Source organism: Pogona vitticeps, chromosome 13 (assembly GCF_051106095.1).
Source record: "Pogona vitticeps strain Pit_001003342236 chromosome 13, PviZW2.1, whole genome shotgun sequence".
Classification (NCBI taxonomy): domain Eukaryota; kingdom Metazoa; phylum Chordata; class Lepidosauria; order Squamata; family Agamidae; genus Pogona; species Pogona vitticeps.
In genome coordinates, this window is record NC_135795.1 from 13873984 (window position 1) to 13896868 (window position 22885).

At 44.3% G+C, this 22885-nt stretch overlaps 1 protein-coding gene across 1 annotated transcript in view; it reads left to right on the forward strand.

The window, feature by feature from the left end:
* Positions 1 to 16791: 16791 nt before the first annotated feature.
* LOC140702565 (uncharacterized) overlaps positions 16792 to 22885 on the forward strand; it is a 30611-nt gene continuing 24517 nt past the window's right edge. Inside the window, exon 1 of the mRNA XM_078381257.1 lies at positions 16792 to 16889. The gene's annotated coding sequence lies outside the window, so the exon portion shown is untranslated. The remainder of the gene's footprint in view (positions 16890 to 22885) is intronic.

A 22885-nucleotide genomic window follows, 5' to 3' on the forward strand; every position in this document is an offset into this window, starting at 1 on the left:
AAAGGCAATGTCCCAGGAAAGCCAAACACAATGCAAGTCACCAGAGAAGCTTCCTCTTAATCATCCTCTTCAGGCTCCTCTTTAATTTTCTTGGGAGCTGGGGCCCCTTTATCTTGTTCTTCCCCCTTCCTCTGTCTCCCTTGTGTGCTTCTTCGGGACCTGAGGGTCAAGGAACAAGCAATTACAACTATTACATGCGGGGTTTTTTTAAATCACAGACTCATTAAAACTGACTTTGTATAGAAGAGGAATCCAACTGTGGCACATAAGCAAATAAAACGGATACAAATTAACTTTTATTCACTTATAAGCTATGTCTTGTTATGCTTGATTTTTGTAATTAAAAAAATTAAATATGTGCTACGGTTGGATTGCACCATGTTTTACAGTCAGCGTATTTACTGATACCATGTGCGTTTATCTCAACTGTTGTTCTTCGACAGGATTGCTTGCTTTGTGTGTCTGTTTGGAAGCCACACACGGGCACCAACAAGGGAATGCAATAATATGCAAATACGGAGGGCGCTGGCAATGCTTTAGGAGCACAGCCTGGCCCAGAAAACCTGTGGCTGTCTCTGAGCAGTCTTGGATGAAGGCAAGGGAGGGCAAAAGCGACCCACGCTTTTTTCTTGAATGGGAGTTCCAAGGGGGAAAGGACACATGCTGGCCTGTGCTCAGAAGGGAGGGGGCTCTGCTGTCACTTTGAAACCCTCCCCCCCCCAGGTGGCCTTCTTCTCCATTGCAGAAGGCCACCTGAAGGCCCTGCACAGGGCTTAGAAGAGGGAAGGGCAACGCCTGGCCCAGGAGCCCCAGAGAGTCTCTCCGGGAGATGTTTGTTCCCTCCCAGGTCACCCAGAACTCACTCATCCCTGGGGCCCCCCCATTTTTTTAAAAATGATTGGCCACTCTTGGAGTGACTTTGTGCATTAGTGAGGATGAAGGGAAACCCCTAAAACATCTCAGCAAATCAAGCGTGGAAGTGCTTTTCCTGCTGCAATCCAGCTTCTTTTTGTTCTTTTTCTCTCTGCCATTTCTGGACATTTCCCAATAACCACCAATATTACCCATCTCTCTCTCTCTCTCTCTCTCTCTCTCTCTGTGTGTGTGTGTGTGTGATGTGCCCTCAAGTCAGAAACAATTTATAGCGACCCTAATAGCGTTTTCAAGTTAATGAGATATTTAAGGACTAATTTGGCCAGTGCCACCCCTCTCCCACTGAGTGTCTCTGGCCAAGTGGCACTCAGCCCCACATCCCCTGAGTCCTGGTCTGTCTATGGCACCACATCAGATAACCGCTACTTCATAACTGATAATCAATTTCTGGTTGCACCTGCGTTCCCCCCCCCAACCTTTTTGATAGGATTTTCTAGGCACCTTAAAACATGCCCAAGTGAAAATTTTTTTAAAAAAAATCACACTCTACAAAAGGCATCATTGGGAGGAATGATGATACAATCAAGCATGGAACGGATGCCGTTTCAACAGATGGCGCTCTGGGCTCACAATCCCCAGCCTTTTGCCACCAGAGGGGATCTTAAGGACTTTCAGCTTCCTCCTTTTTCCTGGTAGAAAGGAGCGTGGTTGAGTCCAAACCCTGACAGAACAAACAGCAAAACAGGGATATTGTCATGCTATGGAAAGATCAGAGTGGCTTTCGTTCAAGGAGAACTGGGTTTATATACAGTGAAATCTTGAAGTCCTTCTTTGTGAAGCACACATATGGGGCTCTTTTTGTGCCTCCATAAAATGTTCCCGCTAAAGCCTAAAGAAAGGGTTAGGACCGCCACACCTGCTCCCTGCAGCCCTCAGTTCCCACTTGATCAGTCTTCAGTTCCCTTATTGCTGAGAACACTTTGCAAGCTTCCTGGAGCCTTCATGTCTTCAGCGTTCATATATGGTGTATTTATCTTGACTACCTTCTTCACAGCCTCTTCGTTTTATCCGTCCACTTATCCCAGCATCGTTGTCTTTTCCAGGGAATCTTGCCGTCTCATGATGGCAGCCTCAATGTCATCATTTTTGCCTCTAGAGAGAGTTCAGGCTTTATTTGCTCCAGGACCCACCTGTTGGTCTTTCGGGTAGCCTGGGGCATCGGCAAAGATCTTCTCCATTGCATATCAAACAAAGCAATTTTTTCCCTGTCAGATTTCTTTACTGTCCAGCTTTCACACCTGTACATAGTGACAGGAGTATAATAGTGTGGACAATCTTGGCTTGGTCTGCAGTGACACACCCTTACACTTGATGATCTTATTCTTTTTATTGCTGCCCTTCTGAATTTTAGTCTCCTTCTGATTTCTTGGCTGCAGTCTCCATTTGGATTGGTGCTTGAAACAAAGTGTACACAATCTTTAACAATTTTAGTTTCTTCATTGTCAATGTTAAAGTTGTATAGCTCTTGGTTTTTGTCTTTGTAGTGATTTAGTTGTGTTAAACTGCACTCCTGCTTTGACACTTTCTTCTTTCACTAAAAGTTATTTTAAGTCATTGCTGCTTTCTGTCAGTATGGTGCTGTCATCTGCGTATCTTAGACTATTGATGTTTTTTCCATCCTCTATATACAGTATCGCTGAAGAAACATCAGTAATCTAAGATACATATTTGTTAATTATTTGTCATTAGTTACAGTTGTTGTTCTTTGGTTAATGACCATTCCCACCTTTTTATGACACCATTCAAAGTGGACCCATTCAAAATGTGTGTCAGCATCAGCAATAAAATCCACCTCACTGAAATACAGTCTAAGTGCCTTTATTGCCTTGGTGAGGGGCATCAAACTCAGAACTGTCTGTTCTGTTGAGAATTTATCAGAAACCAGCAGTCCTGCTTGAAATTCTACTGTTGGGAAAGGTCCTTACAGGCGGTTGACACCATCGCCAAGAAAGCCATCTCGATTCCAAAGTTTGCCATTTAGAAAATGCCCTCCAAACAACTTCTCATGGAGTCCACTCCAAACCAACCCTTCCATTAAAATCGTCAGGGACCTGGCGACTCAAATACCACTTGACCAGCAAATGCCAACCCTTGATACCAACGGAGGGTCCTCAACCTCAAAGTCAACATCAAAACCACCTCCCTTGATGCAGAAAAAGAGAGAAGAACTTACTGATTTAGAATTCCAACCAAAAAAGACAAAAAGACAAAGAAAGCTAGGAGTCAGACCTCTGCTCCTAAGGCTCGGCCAACGCAACCCTCGTCTTGCCGCCTAAGGTCCAGGAGGAGCGCGATGAGGAACCTAGTTTGCCAGGCCTCCTTCAGCAGCTGAAGGAGAAATGTCCCGGTTTGAGCACCCTTTCCTGCATTTGGCCATCTTGCCAGAGTCCAAAGACTGCTCAAATGGAGGAGTCGCTCACCTTTCACGAGTGATCTCATGTGTCCTCTTCTGCCTCATGTTTGACCCTTAAAGGGAAAGGGGCCCCTTATGAAGGCATGCTTACTTTTCAGAACTAGCAATATAATGAGTGGTTACAAAGACATAACAAGTATGAGCACTGCTTTTTAGCTACTTCACTTTCAAAAGTTATTTTAAAGGGCCTTTTAAGGCATTTTTAGATACACTTGACAGTGCTGTTTCAATTTTGAAGGCACTCTCCTACCAACTCTTAAGTGGTAACAGAAATATTCTTTTGTTTTGAAATTTGCATATTTATTAATAACTTTGCAAGGTGCAATATCAGAATTGGCCACAAGGAAGAGCCAGAAAATCTTTCTCTCTTGCAGAATTAGAACAATGCAAACAGCAACCTTGTGGCCTAGAAGAACTGAGTAACACAATAAGCTCCTTTAAAATAAATAAATACATTTATTTCATGCTTCACTGTGACAAGAATAGAAGTTGTCACATAGACATGATCAAGTTCCATGTTTCATAACAATTGCTTTTCCTATGCTCGCTCTTTCTTAGAACTGGCTTCATTCAGATATCAAAAGAACTGGTGATTTATAGTCCAGACAACAATGCTGGCGATGCATAATGTGAATGTGCTTTGCATAATACAGAGCGCAATGCTACCTTAGATGAATCTTTTGGCCCTGATTAAGATAAATTGCATCAACTGAGTTCTGAAGGTCAATTGATTTTGTCCTCAGTTAAAAATGTTTTTAAAGAGATTATAACATTTTTAAAAGTTACAGAAAAGTAATGTTTGCATGTGTGAATGTAAAATGGAATAGACATCCATTGGGATAGGACATATAAAAAACCCATCCCTATGAAATATATTAGAAACACCCACATCAATTCTAATTCCAGATTACACAAAAAGCAAAGCCTTAAAAGCCTGAGCACGGCTGGGGAGGAGGAAACAAACAGGCCAATACAGAAAGCTCAAGCTTAGTTTCGATATGCTAGTTTTCTGAATGGAGGAGAATTTTTTTAAAATGAATGTACACATTTTTTTAAAGAAATCTATATCACAATTTTCTCCCAAAGCTGGAACTCAAGAAGGCTCTCGGGATTAAACACTAGCACAAATAAAAGCACAGGACACTGTGTTGAAGCCTCTGAAGCAGGGTTCTCCGTATGCCTCAGAATTCAGGAGCAGCTACAGCTCTCTTCATGTAGAAAATTCCTTGTTTGGTCACTGACATCTGTTAAGGGTGAAGTGGGAGGTGATGGAAAAGTTTTTCATTTGAAACACTGGACGTTTCCTCCGTTGAGCTCACAGCGGCTTTCTCTCTCTTTCATTTTATCACCACAAAAAATCCTCTGAAGAAGACCAGGATGCACAGGTTAGGCCTCACCTTGAGCATTGTGTCCAGTTCTGGACACCACACTTCAAGAAGGATGCTAACAAATTGGAACAAGTTCAGAGGAGGGCAACAAGATCAGGGGGCTGGAAACCAAGCCTTATGAGGAAAGGCTGAAAGAATTGGGCATGTTTAGCCTTGAGAAAAGAAGACTGAGGGGTGATAGGATAGCACTTTTCAAATATTTTAATGGCTGCCATACAGAGGAGGGGCAAGATCTGTTCTCGATCATCCCAGAGTGCAGGACATGCAACAATGGGCTCAAGTTAAAGGAAGCCAGGTTTCGGTTGAGTATCAGGGAAAACTTCCAAACTGTTAGAGCAGTACAACAGTGGAACTAATTACCTCAGGAGTTGGTGAGTGTTCCAACACTGAAGGCATTCAAGAAAAACTTTGATAATCACCTGGCAGATATGCTTTGATGGTATTCTTGCATTGAGCAAGGGGTTGGACTTGATGGCCTTGTAGGCCCCTTCCAACTTCACTTTTCTATGATTCTATGACAGTAAGAACAAGAGGAAAAGAAAGAGAGAGAGACTGGCCGAAGGTTCCCCCCCCCCCCCCCGTGAGTTTCCTGAATCAACGAAGGCCTGAAACTGGATCTTTCAAAGACTCCAACCACTCTAACACACTGCCTCTCATTTGGCCAGGAGGAAAAATGATCTTCTTGGGTATAAGGCAGCTTTCTAAAATGGCTTGCAGTTCCTTCATTTGCTAAAAAATTGTAAAAAATAATAATAATTGGGTTTCCTTTTTAAAAAAAACAACAGCCCTTCTAATATATAATTGGAGTATGATCCCAGTCTTCATGACGGCTTATCTCTTAACAGAGGCCCATTATGGATGGCAGAGTTAGACGAAGAGACGCAACCATTTATAGCAGCCTCTTTCATATCTTGGGATGTAACACAAAAAGATCACTGGGTGCAACAATCGTGCTATTTTGATCAGAACACTGAGTTTCCCTTGAAGCGATTCTTTTCCCATTCACAGACTTGCATCCTTCTAATGCAGACCCAGTTATCAATAGCCTTGTGGAGATGAAACAGTCATAACTTTCTAACTCTTTTTATTCATCAGAGGCCCAGACTGATATCTTTGCTTTTTGTCATCATCTTATATACAGTACTGAGCTTTTCAGCTGATGTCTGCCCTCATTTCTTAACAGCTATAACCCAGCTTATTATGTAATGACAAGAGGTTTGGAGGGCTGTGGGGAGTGAAGTTAAGCCGATTCAGATGGATGTAATATGGCAAGCAGTATCTAACAACAGCAACAACAACCGCACTCACTGTTGTGTAAGGATAACCTCTCACTCATCTGCATCAACCAAATTTTGAATCAACACATTCACATTTTCTTTTGTGGAAACTGTTAGCCTGGTATCAGGACTTTAGACTAGATAATGTTAGCCAGGCTGTGAAAAAAAAAAAAAACAATATTGCTAGGGAAAGTGGAAGGCAGCAGGAGAAATGGAAAACCAAATGGATTCAGATGGATTGACTGCATAAAGGAAGCTTGCGTTTGCCAGAGCCGAGCAGGGCAGCGAAGGACATTTTGGTGGTCGCTCATTCAAAGGGTGGCCATACACTGGAGTTGCCTGGATGCCTTGACAGTACTTGACAGTCTTAGCCAAACCAACATGTGCTCATGGTTACAACAAGGAGCATTCAAAAACTATATGCATGGTCTTCCTGACAGTACATTGTCTTGAAAAAGAAAAAAATGTTTCTTTTCTTTGTAATTTGATGATCAAGTGTCACAGGATTTCCTGGGACTCATATCCTAATTGGCAAAGCCCCTCAGAAATTCAGCTGTCTCAATCCCAACGGCTTGAGGGCGCCTCCATCCCTTTTGACGACCCCGATGCTGACGGTGTCGCTTACTGCATCTTCTGGTTTTCTTCAAGCTCTGGGTTTGAATGTGACCACTTCCGTTCCAGCTGGGTCAATTGGGGTAAGTCTTACCTTTCCCCAAGTTCAAGGGGAGGAGCAGCCTGTGTCCCAGACAGGCCTCACCCTGCCCCTATGGCAGCCGACACAGTTACGACCCTACGCCTTACCCATCAGGAGCCGTCGCGAGCTTGCTTATTTATTTATTAAATTGATATACTGGCTTATTAGTGCAAAAGCACTACTCTGGGAGGTTTACAATCTACTCAAACAATAAATATGAATAAAACCAACCAAATAACAGTATATTTCCAGTGGTGGAAATATATAAAATGAAAAATGGCATGGGCATGAAACCATTAACAGCAGGTCGAACAGGTCATGCAGGGTTGCCAAAAAAGCTCCTCTCTGTGCCACAGTGATCTTTTAAAAGAGGGGAGGGAGTCGTTCCACCAGCAGTTGCTTCCATAGCCCTGGAGCCACCGCAAAGAAGGCACTACTTCTACTGGAGTGTTTCTGGACCTCCCTTGGAGTGGCTACCCAGAGGATCATGGCCTGGGAGGACCTGTTGGGTCAGGTGGATAACCTTAGAAAAAGGTGCTCTGACAGGTAACCTCGTCCCAAACTGTGACCATGCTTTGTAGGAGATCATAAAAACTTCGAATCTGATCTGGGAGGCAACAGGTAACCAGTGCATGCAAGCCAAGACTGGGAAGATGTGATGAAACCGGTGGACACCAGCCTGGCTGCTGCATTCTGGATCTGTTGCTATCTCTGGGGCAGACCCAAGGGAAGCCCTATGTAGAGAGCATTGCAGTGGTCAATGCAGGAGATTATGAATGGATGCACCAATGTCTCGAGGGACCCCTCGTCCAAGAAGGGCTAGAGTTGGGCACTATGCCTCAGGTGAATGAAGGCAGCTCTGGACACAGCCATAATCTGAGAATCCCAAAATAAAGCCAGCTCCATAAGCATGCCCAGATTGTGAATTTAATTCTTGACCAGACACTGTCCAGGCTGGGGAGAATCTCGCCTCCCCCCCCCCCCAGCCTGTCCAAGGAGTCCCTCCAGGAAGAAGCTCTCTATTTTATCCGGGTTGTTTGAATCTGTTGGTTAAGGGTTAACTCCAGGCAGCGCTCGAGGGTCTGGGCTGCATCCACTCCAGAGGTGGAGAAGGAGAGATAGAGTTTTGTATCATAAACGTACTAATGATACCTTACTCCAAATCTACTGATGATACCACCCCCCCCCCATGATTTCTAGCTCTAAATGCTCAGAGTGCAAACCAAAGCAGAGTCTTTGACTCTCCTCACCTGGTTACTGCCCTGAACCAATTTTGTGCTCATCCAGACCCTTCACGTCTTCTGGCTACATTCTGACCAGCATGGCTCTGCATTGCTTTGGACAAATGGGTGCCCTCCATTATCCAATTTGGTTTCACCACAGAGTGTCTTTCTCCCCCACCAGTGTGGATTTCCATTCAGTTCTGGAAAACAAGGTAATTTACACTCCTTCAGAAAGATGTCATCCAACCAGGGTCATGTCACCTCATCCTGGAAGGTGTTATTTCATGGTTCTGAAGAGAGCTGATAGCCTCAGACCAGTTCTCGACCTGCGGGGAGTCAACACGCTCATCACTTTCGCAAAGTTCTGTATGACAACGCCAGAAACTATTACTCCTCTGCTCTGCCTTGGGGATTCTTTTGGGGCCATCGACCTCAAGGACGTGTACTGCCACATTTCTATCATGCCTGACCATCACTGTTTCCTCCATTTTGTGGTGGTTAGCTAATCTGTTTATCAATTCAAAGCTCTGCCCTTTGAGCTCTCCACAGCCTCACAGGTCTTCACCAAGTGCATGGCATCTGTGGCTGCTCATCTGCATACTCATGGCATTATGATTATGGCACTGATATAAATCAATGACTGGCTGGCTCCGAAGACAAGACATGAGAACATGTCAGGATGATGCCATCCTTCCTCAAGGACTTTGGCCTTCGAGTCAGTTTTGACAAGTCCAACCTAGTACCTTGCCAAGCGGTGACCTATGTTGGGGTGACCTTGAATCCCACCACTGCCAGGGCTTATGCCCCCCCTGAGCCACTTCCACAATATCCGTTTGTTGGCATGCCGTTTTACCCCAGGGGCAATGGTTTCGGCTCACGACACCCAGTGGCTAGTGGGCCTTATGGCCTCTACAACTGCATTAATTCTGCATGCAACACTCAAAAGTGTGGTTCCCTTTTAGCATGGTATCTTTCCCTCTTGAACTCCCTGTGGGAGCATCCAGCTCAATTCCTCCAGGTAACTCTGGAGCTCAGTGCACAGCTGCAATGGCGGAACGATCCTGTGAACATATCCATGGGCAGACTGTTCCACCCTCTAGTTATGTTTGTTCAGGTTGTGACTGATGCGAGTCTCCTCGGCTTGGGGGGCACTTTGCCTCCTATCAGATTCACAACCCCTGGATGCTCAGAGAGTCCCTCCTCCATATAAACGAGCTGGAGCTCCTGGCAGTATTCAAGGCCTTCAAAGCCTTCCAACATCTTCTGTCGGCTGAGACAGTATAAGTGGTCACCAACAACCCAACTATGATGTGCTACATAAACAAGCAGTGAGAGAACCACTCCATATGGAGCTCGGTTTCCTTCTTCAGCTTAAGCAGAAGGGTCTGTCTTTGTCCTCAATGGCTGCTATTGTTTCTCAACAGCCGGAAGGCTCTTCAGCTTCACAATTTTTTTCAAGCATCCTTGCCTGGAATTGTTTTCCAGAGGTCTCAAATGTGCTTGCCCTGATAATCACTTAACTCCACCTCAATGATCTCTACAGCTGCTTCTCATCTGCTTGACTAAGCCCTCCTTTGAACCTATGGCTTCATTTGCTTACCTTTAAGATGGCCTTCCTCCTCACAGTCACATGAGCTCATCAGGCAAGTGAACCATGGTATGTGCTCTCTGTCTCAATCCTTCTTACCTGCAGTTTTACAAGGACAAGGTCATAGCATACCCTGATGTCTCCTTCCTTCCCACGACCCTATGTCTCAACCCACTGTGCTGCCTGTTTTTTCCAAGCCCTCCTTCACCTCTAGAACAGAATCTTAGCATGCTCAATGTCATCTATATATCTCACAGACTGCTACTTTCCACTCTACACCAAAATTGTCTGTTACTCTACCTCTGCTAAGGGGTCCCCAGTTTCAACTCAGTGCTTTTCTCACTGGGTGGTTTCTATCATTTCACTATCCATTTCACTATTCGACAAGAGCTGTTTCTTCTTTAACAGTCTTCTCGAGAGGAGTTCCTCTCCCTGAAGTTTGCATGCCAGTCACGTGGTCTCAGCCCGCCACGTTTGTTCACCATTATAGGATAGATGTCCCAGGACAAGCCTTCTGCTGCCTTTGGAAAAGCAGGGCTTTTGGTTACGCTCTGGCGTAACAACCTGCATTCAATAAGTTGGATTGTTACTTACCCACATGTGTGGTTCATGGAGGCCACAAAGATGTTTGGGCTACTTACCTGTGAACGTGGTTCTTCAAGTGGTCCTCCGTGAAGTCACACAACCCATCCTCCTCCCCATCGTTCGTCACACTGTTTTTCATGTCTTGAATATTGGACAGCAGTGGCCATAGGGAACCGAGAGGGTCAGGCTTTTGCGCACTGGGAGGGAGATGGGAATAACACTCTTTCTTTTAAACTCTAGAATTAAGTTCTAAACTTTCATGCATGCACACTACAAATCCATATATGTGATTCATGGAGGACCACTTGAAGAACCACATTTACAGGTGAGTAGCCCATACTTGTCCATGCCAAATAGAGGTCGACAAGAATAGACTCACTGAGTGAAAGGGACTTACATAAGTACTGACTTAAATCCTCTTTGATTAATGAGTGTAATTCACCTGGAACTAATTACTGGATTTATATTGTAGTATTCAGGAAATGTCACTTGCTTACTTTATAATAATAATATAATCATCTGCAGAGCTTGACCCTCTGAATCACTTGAATTCAGCCCATCAAGGAAGCATCGTGGGGATTGAACCTCTCAACCTCTGGCCCTGCAGCCATTAGGTTTCGTTTCTTTCTCAGGTTGCATATCTGACCCGCATCTTCGGTACTTTATCCTCACAACAACAACCCTGTGAGGTAGGAGAGAAAAGGACAGAGATGGAGAGAATGGTCACAGTTCACCCAATGAGTTGCATGGCTCCATGAGGACTAGATGCTTGAGCGCTCATATCTTAGCCTGACCTTCTAACCATTACATCACTCCACACATTGCACCACTTAGAATCTTACTAGATCCTTAGGGATCTTTCATCAGGACTACTACATATAGCTTTAAAACTCACCTCCCTGTCTGGACAAAAAATGGAAGAGAAAAATGTATCCTTAGAGAAAAATGCCATTGATGTCAACTAAATTTTCTCGCACCTTTTCTTTTCATCTCTGTTGCTGAACTTAGAAAAAAGAAATGATTTGGATTTATAGGAAGAACCAAGATGGTATCAAGTGGCAGTAAATTGGTGGAGTGCGGGGGGGGGGGGGAGCACCAGTGGAAAAACCAACACCAAGGCCCATTGCAAAAGAAACAAAACCAATTACAGTAGTATCATATCAGATTACATTCCCAGTTCTGAATATAGATGCTGCCAAGTTGGGGAAGTATTTACCAAGCCTAATGGCAATTGACATTTATGATGTTTTTACAGGAAGAAGATAAGGTTTACATTAAGTTCTGATGAAAACAAGCTTAAATCATCCCAAAGTATATTTTCATTAAGATCTGGAGGATGGCTGGCTGGACATCCTTGTGTCTATTAACAAAGGAAGTAAATGGATACGAGTTTTCATTTAAAATGATCTCTTGCTTAGCGAGTCTTTTAGCCAGCTGGTTTTGCTGCGAGAGCTTCTCCGCCAGGGCTATTTGTTATACTCTATCATCACAGTCATTCGCAATGCATTTAATTTTTAATGTTGTTTCCCAGTGGGCGATACTCGATCTAGCCAAACTGCAATTATTACATATTTTGTGTAACTAGCCCTTGTTGTCCTCGCAAAATATAAGCCGTGGAGCTAACAAGGGACTCTTCGTTATTTTTGACAGCTTGCCTTTTAGAAAGTCGAACTTCGTGAGTTCCAAATGAAAAATGCCTAAATCTATTCCTAGAGTCATACCTTTATTAGGCCAAACTTGCACAATAAGCTATCTTGGCTCTAGTAACACTGTGGTAGTAGGTATGTAGTAATAAAGGCATATGACTACTGGATTTCTCTGTGGTTTAGCTATCTAGCTGCGGAGCCATTGGCTGGGAGTTCGATTCTCTCCTGTGCCTCTAGGGAGAAGGGGCAGCTCGGGTGGCCTTGGGCAAACTGCACAGTCCCAGGGATGCCCCTAGAAGAAGGGAATGGTGAACCACTTCTGAGTCTTCTCTGCCTGGAAAACTATAAATCAGAATTGATTTGATGATATATTGTTGTCATTCTTCTTTGAATCACAGAATAATGAAGTTGAAAGAGCCAATATCTGGGGGTGGTTTGGTGCCCATTGTGATTGGTGGGAGAGAAAACATAGCAACCAATGGTGGGCAGAGCAAGGACAAAATGGAATATTTTACTACATGCGCAGGCAGATGCAAAAGTGGGCAGACCAATCAGCATCCACACACACATAAATGCACACAGACTTTCTGCCTTTGATGAGGGAGGCAGGAAAGAGTGGGGTGACTAGGGGCAGCTTGAGGTCGGGTAGCATGACAATGGCCCTAGTGGAGGGGCCACCCCCAAAATGGTCAGTAATGTTGGACTGAGACCTGGAAAAGCAGGGTTCAAGTCCCAAGCGGACTATGAAATTCTAGTGGTGGCCTTGACCCAATTTCTGTCTCCTGGCCATTTCCTACGTCGCAGGATTGTTTTGAGCAGAAAGAGGAGGAGAGCCATGGATGCCACTTTGAGCTTATTGGAGAAATGGGGATGAAGCAGGTGGACAGTGGCAACATTGATGTTGAGGTGGGGATGCTCAGAGCGAAGGTTCCATGTAGAGAGCAACTTTTCCCCAAATCCTCAAAACTGCCACCAGCATTATGTTTGGCAGCCAAAGGACTCTTGCTTAAACTGAGTTGCCAGATGCGTCAACTAGGCAAGAAAATGTGATGGATGCTAGTCTCAGCAGAGAGGCGCGTTGCCAAAGAACCCATGTGGGCCCACAAAGCAAATGACAAAAGCTGCCATTGATGTTCACAACAAGGATCGGGGCTTTGGAGAATGAGATGTCAAGATAGAAAGTGTTTTCTGCTTCATCTTCATTCCTCCTACTTTTTAATTTCATTCTTAGGCACATTAAGTCTTCTGTTTCTTCATTTTATTTTTACCCTCTCTGGTTCAGAAGACACCCATTCTAAAGTCTGTTGAAACACCTTTAATTTAACATGGCTTTTTTCGTGTGCGTGTCTGTGCGTGTCAACAAGGGAGACACTGTATGTGTTCACTGGATGGCGACAGGATGAATCCCCTTGATATTGCTGGCCACAGTTCCTCTGTCTGCTGAACCAAGGAGATATTGGTTCACTGGAGTGACTTACAGGAACTTAAAAATATTTAGTTGCTATGCTTGATAAATCTATCTTTATAATATTTGTACAGTACTCTTAAATACCGCTTCAACAGGTTTTGGGGTGGGGGTGGGTCTTCTCTGGGTGAATCCAATAGGCACCTTCTCCTAATGAGCTCAAAAAGTGGGCAGAACCAGTGGAAGCAAGGATGGGTGACCCTTTTTTTTGGAAACCATTTTAATTTCTCCCAGTGCCTGAACGAGGAGGCTACATGCCCTTAATTGAAGACATAGTATGGTGCTTGGAAGGTCAAACTAGGAAATAATAATAATAATAATGGGGGGGGGTCAGATATCAGCCAGAGTCTAGGGCCCCAGCCTATGCCTCCTGGCTACCCATATGCAAGGGCATTTCTTAAAACTAAACTCTGGCATTATACTTGAAACTGTGGAGAGGATGGTGGGGGATGTGGGCTGAGAGTAATCCCACCCAGAGGTGCTGTGAATCCATCGTGCATTGAAACTTTAAGGGGTTCTTTGAGATGCAGCAATTATTTTTAAGACAAGGTTTACAGCACTTTGCATCACATAGAATCATAGAATGGTGAAGTTGGAAGGGGCCAGTAAGGCCCTCAGGTCCAACCCCCTGCTCGACGCAGGAATACACATCAAAGGATATCTGCCAGGTGGTTATCTAAGTTTCTATTGAATGACTCTGGTGTTGAAGCACTCATCACCTCTTGAGGTAACTGGTTCCACTGTCTTACTGCTCTAACAGTTAGGAAGTTTTTCCTGATATTCAACTGAAATCTGGCTTCCTGTAACTTGAGCCCATTGTTGCATGTCCTGCAATCTGGGACGAGTGAGAACAGATTCTGCTCCTCCTTTCAAGTTTTGGTGTTATAATATCAAGTGAAAAGTGTTATGATATCACTCCTCTGCCTTCTTTTCTTAAGGCTAAACATGCCCAGTTCTTTCAGAAATATCTTGGCCATAGCTAGAGTGTCTAGGGAGGCGAACATATTCTTGGGTTCATCGTCTTTCGTCATAGGGCTTGATTTCCAGCCCCCTGATTGTTTTTTGTCGCCTTCCTCTGAACTTGTTCCAGTTTGTCCGCATCCTTCTTGAAGTGTGGTGTCCAGAACTGGACACAATGTTCAAGGTGAGGCCTAACCAATGCTGAATAGAGAGGAACTAGCATCTCGTGGGATTTGGAAACTATACTTTTGTTAATGCAGCCTAAAATAGCATTTGCCTTATTTGAAGCCACATCACACTGTTGGCTCATATCCAGCTTGTGATTTACAACAATTCCAAGACCCTTCTTCCTTGTAATATTGCTGAGCCAGGTATCCCCCATCTTGTAACTGTGCACTTGGTTTCTTTTTCTGAGGTGCAGTACTTTGCACTTATCCCTGTTGAATTTTATTCTGTTGTTTTCAGCCCAGTGCCCCATCCTATCAAGATGGTTTTGAATTTTGTTTCCGTCTTCCACAATTATTAGCCATTCCACCCAATTTTGTGTCATCTGCAAATTTGACAAGCATTCCCTGCAGAATCACAGTGTGGATTCCGAGCTAATAGATCCACCACTGACATGGTATTCTCCCTCCGACAGCTGCAGGAGAAATGCAGGGAACAACAACAGCCACTCTTAGTGGCCTTCATAGACCTTACAAAAGCATTTGACTTGGTTAGCAGGGATGGCCTTTTTAAAATACTTCCCAAGATTGGATGTCCACCCCGTCTCCTTAACATCATCAGATCCTTCCATGAGGGAATGAAAGGCACTGTAGTTTTTGACGGCTCAGCATCAGACCCGTTTGACATCCGAAGCGGAGTGAAACAGGGCTGTGTCCTTGCACCAACACTTTTTGGGATCTTTTTTGCTGTCATGCTGAAGCATGCCTTTGGAACTGCAACCGAGGGTGTCTATCTCCGGACTAGATCAGACGGAAAGCTCTTTAATCTCTCTAGATTGAGAGCGAAGACCAAAGTCCAACTGAAATGCATGCGGGACTTCCTCTTCGCAGATGATGCAGCCATTGTTGCCCACTCTGCTGAAGACCTCCAACAACTCATAAATCGATTCAGCAAGGCCTGCCAAGACTTTGGACTAACAATCAGCCTGAAGAAAACACAAGTCATGGGCCAGGGTGTGGACTCACCTCCTTCTATTACCATCTCCACACAAGAATTGGAGGTTGTTCATGACTTTGTGTACCTTGGCTCAACCATCTCTGACACCCTGTCTCTGGATGTTGAGCTGGACAAACGCATTGGCAAAGCAGCTACCATGTTCTCTAGACTCACAAAGAGAGTATGGCTCAATAAGAAGCTGACGACACATACGAAGATCCAGGTCTATAGAGCCTGTGTCCTAAGCACACTCCTGTACTGTAGTGAGTCCTGGACCATTTGTGCACGGCAGGAGAGGAAGCTAAACACCTTCCATATGCGTTGTCTCCGACGGATTTTTGGTATCACCTGGCAAGACAAAGTTCCAAACAGAGTAGTCCTAGAACGAGCTGGAATTTTCAGCATGAACACATTACTGAAACAGCGACTTCTACGTTGGCTTGGGCACGTCGTGAGAATGGCTGATGGTCGGATTCCAAAGGATCTCCTGTATGGAGAATTAGTGCAGGGAAACCGCCCCAGAGGGAGACCACAGCTGCGATACAAGGATATCTGCAAGCGAGATCTGAAGGCCTTAGGAATGGACCTCAACAGATGGGAAACCCTGACATCTGAGCGTTCAGCCTGGAGGCAGGCATTGCATCACGGCCTCTCCCAATTTGAAGAGACCCTTGCCCAGCAGGCTGAGGCAAAGAGGAAGTCACAAAAGCAGCAAAACCAGGGAGCTGGACAGGGGACAAATTGGATTTGTCATCAGTGTGGAAGAGACTGTCACTCTTGAATCGGCCTCCTCAGCCACACTAGATGCTGTTCCAAGTCCTCCATACAGAGCACGATACCATAGTCTTTCGAGACTGAAGGATGCCTAACTAACTAAGCATCTCGTGGGATTTGGAAACTATACTTTTGTTAATGCAGCCTAAAATAGCATTTGCCTTATTTGAAGCCACATCACACTGTTGGCTCATATCCAGCTTGTGATTTACAACAATTCCAAGACCCTTCTTCCTTGTAATATTGCTGAGCCAGGTATCCCCCATCTTGTAACTGTGCACCTGGTTTCTTTTTCTGAGGTGCAGTACTTTGCACTTATCCCTGTTGAATTTTATTCTGTTGTTTTCAGCCCAGTGCCCCATCCTATCAAGATGGTTTTGAATTTTGTTTCCGTCTTCCACAATTATTAGCCATTCCACCCAATTTTGTGTCATCTGCAAATTTGACAAGCATTCCCTGCACTCCCTCATCCACATTATTAGTGAAAATATTGAAGAGCACTAGACCCAGGACTGAGCCTTGGGGTATCCCACTTGTTACCTCCTCCCAGTTGGAGAAGGAGCCATTAATAAACATCCTCTGTAGCTAATATTGGACCCACCTGATACTTGATTTATCCAGCCCACACCTTCAGCTCTATAAAAAGGAGGCCAAAATCCTGCATAGATTTATTGGACCTCTGAAACTGGAGTCACCTGTCCTGACATATTCGCACCTGGAAATCACCTGGGATGTCAGACCTTCACACAAGGAACAGAAAGATTTCAAGCAAAGTCTGTTAAGTATGTTTGGCTCTTATAGTTGTTAGGCCTGCCTTATCAGCATTCCAGATCCCAGTCTCTCTCTCTCTCTCTCTCTCTCTCTTTAGGCAGGCAGGCATGTATATGCATGCAAGGGAGAGAGAAAAACAAGTCCCCAAATGCACCTCTAAAGGATACAGCTTGTTTTTTAAGTCAAAGGGAGGGGGGAAAGCAGAGAAAAGGAGGTTCAAATTCACCCTCCCCTAGAAACAGGCCTGTATAATGCGGTATACCAGCTGATGTGGGGCAAAATATAAAGTGAGTGACTGAGGAATAAGTGTGTGTTTGTGTATGGCAGGGGTGGTGAGGTTGGAAGGCTCACAGGCTGTGTGGGGGACACTCCCCGCCCAATTTTAGCATGAAGGCTGTCCATATGGTTCATGAGTGACCACTAGTTTAAGGTGGCAAAAAGAACAGAAGTTAATCTCTACACAAGAGGGTACCGTAAATGGGCACAAAGTTAACACCAAGAAGGACAGCCAGTTTCAGAACACTTCAACCTCCCTAGACACTTTGCTATTGATCTTGAAGTGACTGCTATGGGAAAAAAAGGAATTCTAGAGAGAGATTTGAAAGGAAAACAGCTAAAGTGAGTTCCACCCACAAATTCCACTGTCTTAAAGATTAAAGAAAGACCATAGGTTTTTTCCAGTCTCAGAATCGGAAGGTTTTCCCCCCAGAAAAAAACAACCCACTTTCTGAATGAACACCCCTGTAGTTTGAACCCAAGGATATGTTCGCCTCCCTAGACACTCTAGCTATGGCCAAGATGTTTCTGTAATCAACATTTGAAAAGCTCACTACTTGATTTAATGACAACATGGCCACTTTGAAGCTTCTTGTTTTGCACTTTCACTAGGTCCCCACCCGTACAATATATATCTACATAGGAACCTGAGGCTGAATACAGTATTTGACTCCATGTGTCTGAGGAAGTGAATTTTAATCCACACAAGCTCACAATGAGGTAAATTTGTTAGTCTTTCAGTTTCTACAGGAGTTTTGTTTATGTTCTACCATTTCTTGGCTGTCTTCTCCATGATTTATGGCACATTTGGGGGTCTTAAGCCTACAGTTGCTCTTCCTCCAATGATCCTTTCATTCTTATTTACTTACAAAACCAATTAGCTTGAGCATTCTTCTAGTTTCAGGTCAGTGGATGACCGCATCTACCCCATTTATTTTAGTGCGTGTGGCAAGGTAGCCCTGGGTCATGCAATGAGCCATAAACCTCTCTTTCTAATTCAGTGTGGTTGTAATACAGTGATCTCTGTGCTGCCAGTCATCCACCATATTGATGAGATTAGCTGGTAATTAAAAACTGAGCCAAGCCATGCAGAAGGGCGGAGGGGGGGGGAATGACTCAATTAGCAGAATGTCACTGAATCTAATTTACTTTGCTTACCACAGATTTATCCTCTAATGAATTAGAAAAGAAGAGTAGGACACCTTCAGAGGGAGATCTGTGGGCTTAAAGGCTTAAACGCTTTCTAACTTCTTTATATCTTATGGTCTGGTTTGTAGGGGGCGGGCTGATACAAGCTAGTCTTACTGAAGGCACACATACACATAGGCATCCTTCAGTCTTGAGAGACTATGGTAACGTGCTCTGCATGGAGGACTTGGAACAGCGTCTAGTGTGGCTGAGAAGGCCAATTCGAGAGTGACAATCCCTTCCACACTTAGGACAAATGCAATGTGTCCCGTCCAGCTCGCTGATTTTGCTGCTTTTGTAACTGCCTCTTTGCCTCGGCCTGCTGGATAAGGGTCTCTTCAAATTGGGAGAGGCCGTGATGCACCGCCTGCCTCCAGGCTGAACGCTCAGACATCAAGGTTTCCCATCTGTTGAAATCCATTCCTAAGGCCTTCAGATCCTGCTTGCAGATGTCCTTGTATCGCAGCTGTGGTCTCCCTCTGGGGCGCTTTCCCTGCACTAATTCTCCATGCAGGAGATCCTTTGGAATCCGACCATCAGCCATTCTCACAACATGCCCGAGCCAACGTAGATGTCGCTGTTTTAGTAGTGTATACATGCTAAAAATTCCAGCTCGTTCTAGGACTACTCTGTTTGGAACTTTGTCCTGCCAGGTGATACCAGTCTACTTATAAAAAGAAGTTCATGGGGATGGCACAGGAAGTTTCCAGTTTGGGCTAGGATTGTCTTCTGGGGCTGTAGCTATACCTCCCCTTGACACCAAGTTGAAAAAAGACCTCGAAGGTCATCTCTCCTAACTGACTGCTCCATTCAACATCTGCAATGGGGGAATGCACTTCCAGCAGCTGTGACAAATGGCTTTTAGTTTTTTTCCCTTTTAAAACATTCAGTGTAATCCAGAAGAAAGGCTTTGCACATGCTTTACACACTGAAGGTGCCACTGACAATCCTAGGCAAGTCCAAGTTAGAAACATCAAGTAGCACAAGCGCTAGGAAATCTGTGACCTCCACCCCAGTGATATTGGACTACAACTCCCATTACGGCTGAGAAGGAGGCTGGGAGCCCCAACTGGGCATGGCTGACAGAGGCTGACTCAATGATCCCTAAGAGTCCCAGCTCTGGAGTTATAAGATGATCGTTCTTTACCTGGGAGTAGCTAGTGCTGGAAAAGAATGACCTCTTTCTGCTCAGGAGATTCCCCCAAGGAGTTAATAATGCTGGTTAGAGTAGACCAGGGATAATCTGCTCTCCAGATGTCATTACACAACAGTACCCAGGGATATATAGTGCCAAGAGCTGAAGGGGCAATCCAGCAACATCCAAAGAGAGACACAAATAGATGAAGCCCCTGACATGGTTTGATGAAGAGATTGTCTGGTCTGGGACAAGGCAGTTTCCTGTTGTAAGAGAAGCACAGTGCCGCGTTGTCTGTGTTTTCACTTCATGCCTGAAATGTGGTCTGTGCATCTGTGCATGCATGCATGCAAGCATGTCCTTCTCAACACCGGAAGCCTTCGATAGATTACTGTTCTACACACAAGCTCCATCTGAGTTCATGGGAGGAAAAGCTTTACTCTTGCCTCCTTTCCGTAAAAGAATGGGTGCTATGCAGCACAAATATCCAGGAATCTGTTCATCCAAAGTGAGGCCCATCTGAGTCTTTAAAGTAGGGATGGAAAACATTTTTTTTCCAGCCCGAAGTCTGCACTTGCTCCTCTGTAATCTTATAGGGGCTGTACACGGTCTGTAGGCAAGGATAAAATCCAAGCATTAAGAGTTGCCTTGAAATTGCCTTTGTTTTCTCTCTAGCTCTCCCACCGCGCCCTTTTCTCTTTCTGCCCTTTACTCTCCCGGTGGCAATTAAATTTAGAAAACAGGTTCAGTTGTGCAGCTGGAACTTCTTTTTCTCCTCCTCCTTCTTCAGTGCTATGCAAAAGGTAGTGCTGAAGAGAGAGATCTAAACCCTCTGTGGATCCTGCCTTATGTAGACTTAGTTTGGGGTAAACCTTACGTTGTATTAATTTGTATTCATCCTAAGGATGGAAGGCAGGTTTGGCATGTGTGCATTGTGTCATTAAGGCACATCTAACTGATTGTGACCCCAACAGGGTTTTCAAGGTCTGTGAGATACCTGAGGAATGATTTTTACCACTGCCATCCCCACTGAGATTCTATTCTCAAGCAGGGGTTTGTGCACACAACTCTCCCGAATCCTAGTCTGTGCACTCTCTGGATGGCAAAGGGGTTTATTTTTTAATGCTGAGACCTACTTGCAGGCAAGAGGCATGGCAGTGCAGTGGCTAGAGTGCTAGACTGGAACCGGACACAGATCAGTCCTTGTGACCTGGGAAGCTCAGTGGGGAATGGGTAGCTAAGGCAGGGGATAATTTGGTGGAAAGTGAACAGGGGAGGGAGAAGAGAGGGCAATACAAGCGGGGAAAGATGCTGACTACATAAGGCTGCTGAATCTGCAGGTATGGACTGGTGCAGTCTTTAAAATGGTGATCAAATGGCCGGAGTTTTATTCAGAACCCCATTTGTTGTCTCTAGTTTGAGAGTCTAGAAGAGACTTTTCTGGGCTGGGGTGATTGTCTGTCTATACGGCACTAACCAATTGTTCCTTCCGGCTTTTGAAATTCAAAGAGAGCTCCCTATCTCTGCTAAGTGCTCTTTTCCTCCATTTCCTGGGTTGGTGGCAGGTTGATTTGTTTGTTTTTGTTTTTGCTGTTGATCTGCTTGGTTGGTTGCTAGTATGGTGTAATAAGGACAGCAGCATACAGAAGTATGCAATTTCAAGCAACGGTAAGTAGTTTAGTTTATTATTATACAGTCATGGGACCCGAAAATACAAAAATAAGCACATTATATAAAATATACAAAATAAGTAAATTGGTGAAATATATCAGCAGTATAAAACATGAGTCATGTACTTGTCTTATTATAACATTTTACGAATTCTTAAAACTGTGAATAAAAACTTAGCCACCGACTGTGTTATTAATTGGTTCTCTCCGGACAGCAAAAACTTCAGGTAGTCTCTGGGAGGTATACCAGTACATTTATACATTATTGGATAGAGATAATGGTTACGTTCAGATCTATATAAGGTACATTCTAAAATTGTGTGTGCCAAGGACTCAACTGTTTGTTCCCCACAGGGGCATATCCTTTCTCTATAGGGAATGTTATTAAAGCGCCCTTTTAACAGGGCTGAGGGAAAGCAGTTAAACCTAGCCCTTGAGAAGACAAAACGATACCTTGGTACTGTGATTTGATATAGATAATTTGCTAACTTGGGAAAGTTAAAATTTAAACCAATGTGCATTGGTGAGCAGGTCCTATCTGCACAAGCTAGTGAATACTGGAGATCTATGCCTTTAATGCGTTGTACAGTCATTGACTTGGTACTATCATAAGGCTGATTCAGAAAGAAGTCCATTGAGAAGCCTAAAAGATGTAATTTGTCAGTAAATCCCTTATGCCATGAGCTGGCAAAGACATCTTTTTGTAAATAGTATAAATACCCACTAGTTGTGGGAGCATATACCACCTTCATACGGTAAGTAAAGAAATGTTTTTTATACTTTCGCCTATGTCTCAGAGTTAGTTACAGTGGTGCCTCGCATAGCGATTGCTTCGTTTAATGAAGAAATTGCTTTGCGACAATGTTTTTGCGATCGCATTTCCCCTATGGGGAAAATACGCTTTGCGATGATCGCAGGGAATCAATCATCACAAAGCCCCCATTTTCGGCCAGCTGATTGGCGGTTTCAAAATGGCCGCCCGCTATGTTGCCTCGCTTTAGAGGCACCGAAAATGGCTGCCCCTATGGAGGATTTTCGTTTAAGGTTAGTTTTGAAGGCCATAGCAACACATTAATGGCGTTTTAATGCGTTTCTATGGGCTTTTAAATATCGCTAAGTGATGAAATCGCTTAGCAGCGATTTTTGCTGCATGGATTAACATCGCTAAGCGAGGCACCACTGTACTGAGATTTTAAGTGCCAGTTAATGAGAAAGGGGTGGACTCTGGGCAACTTGAAGTTATTCTCTTCTGTGGATCTGTGTATATCTGTGTAGCAAAAGAGAATTTTATCAGAAATTCAAAACTCTGTAATACAGATGATGTCTTTGCTGGAGCACATCGTTCCGTCTCCCCCCCCCCCCCGAGCATTCCTACCTGCAACTTTCTCACCCCTGTCTACTTTCCTGATGCAGGTAGGATCACTGGTTTGGATCAGTTACAGTGCATGTGATGGCTGCAGTTGATCCAAAGCAAGCCTTCTTTTTTCCCATTTGCCAATATAAGCAAGCCACTTCAAGGTACTGGCGAACTAACCACTTCATCTGCTCAGCAACGGGAAGTGGAAAAAAAATTATTTTGACTATGTTGATTACTGCTGATGGCTTAAATCTGTTATTCTTTTTAAAAAAAATATTTTGTTTGTCTTGCTTTGAAGGAGCAATCAAGAATCCACCCAGTCAAAACCATGACGGTGACTTCGGCTGCAGACAGTTCCTCAACCTTTAAGAGAAGGCAAAG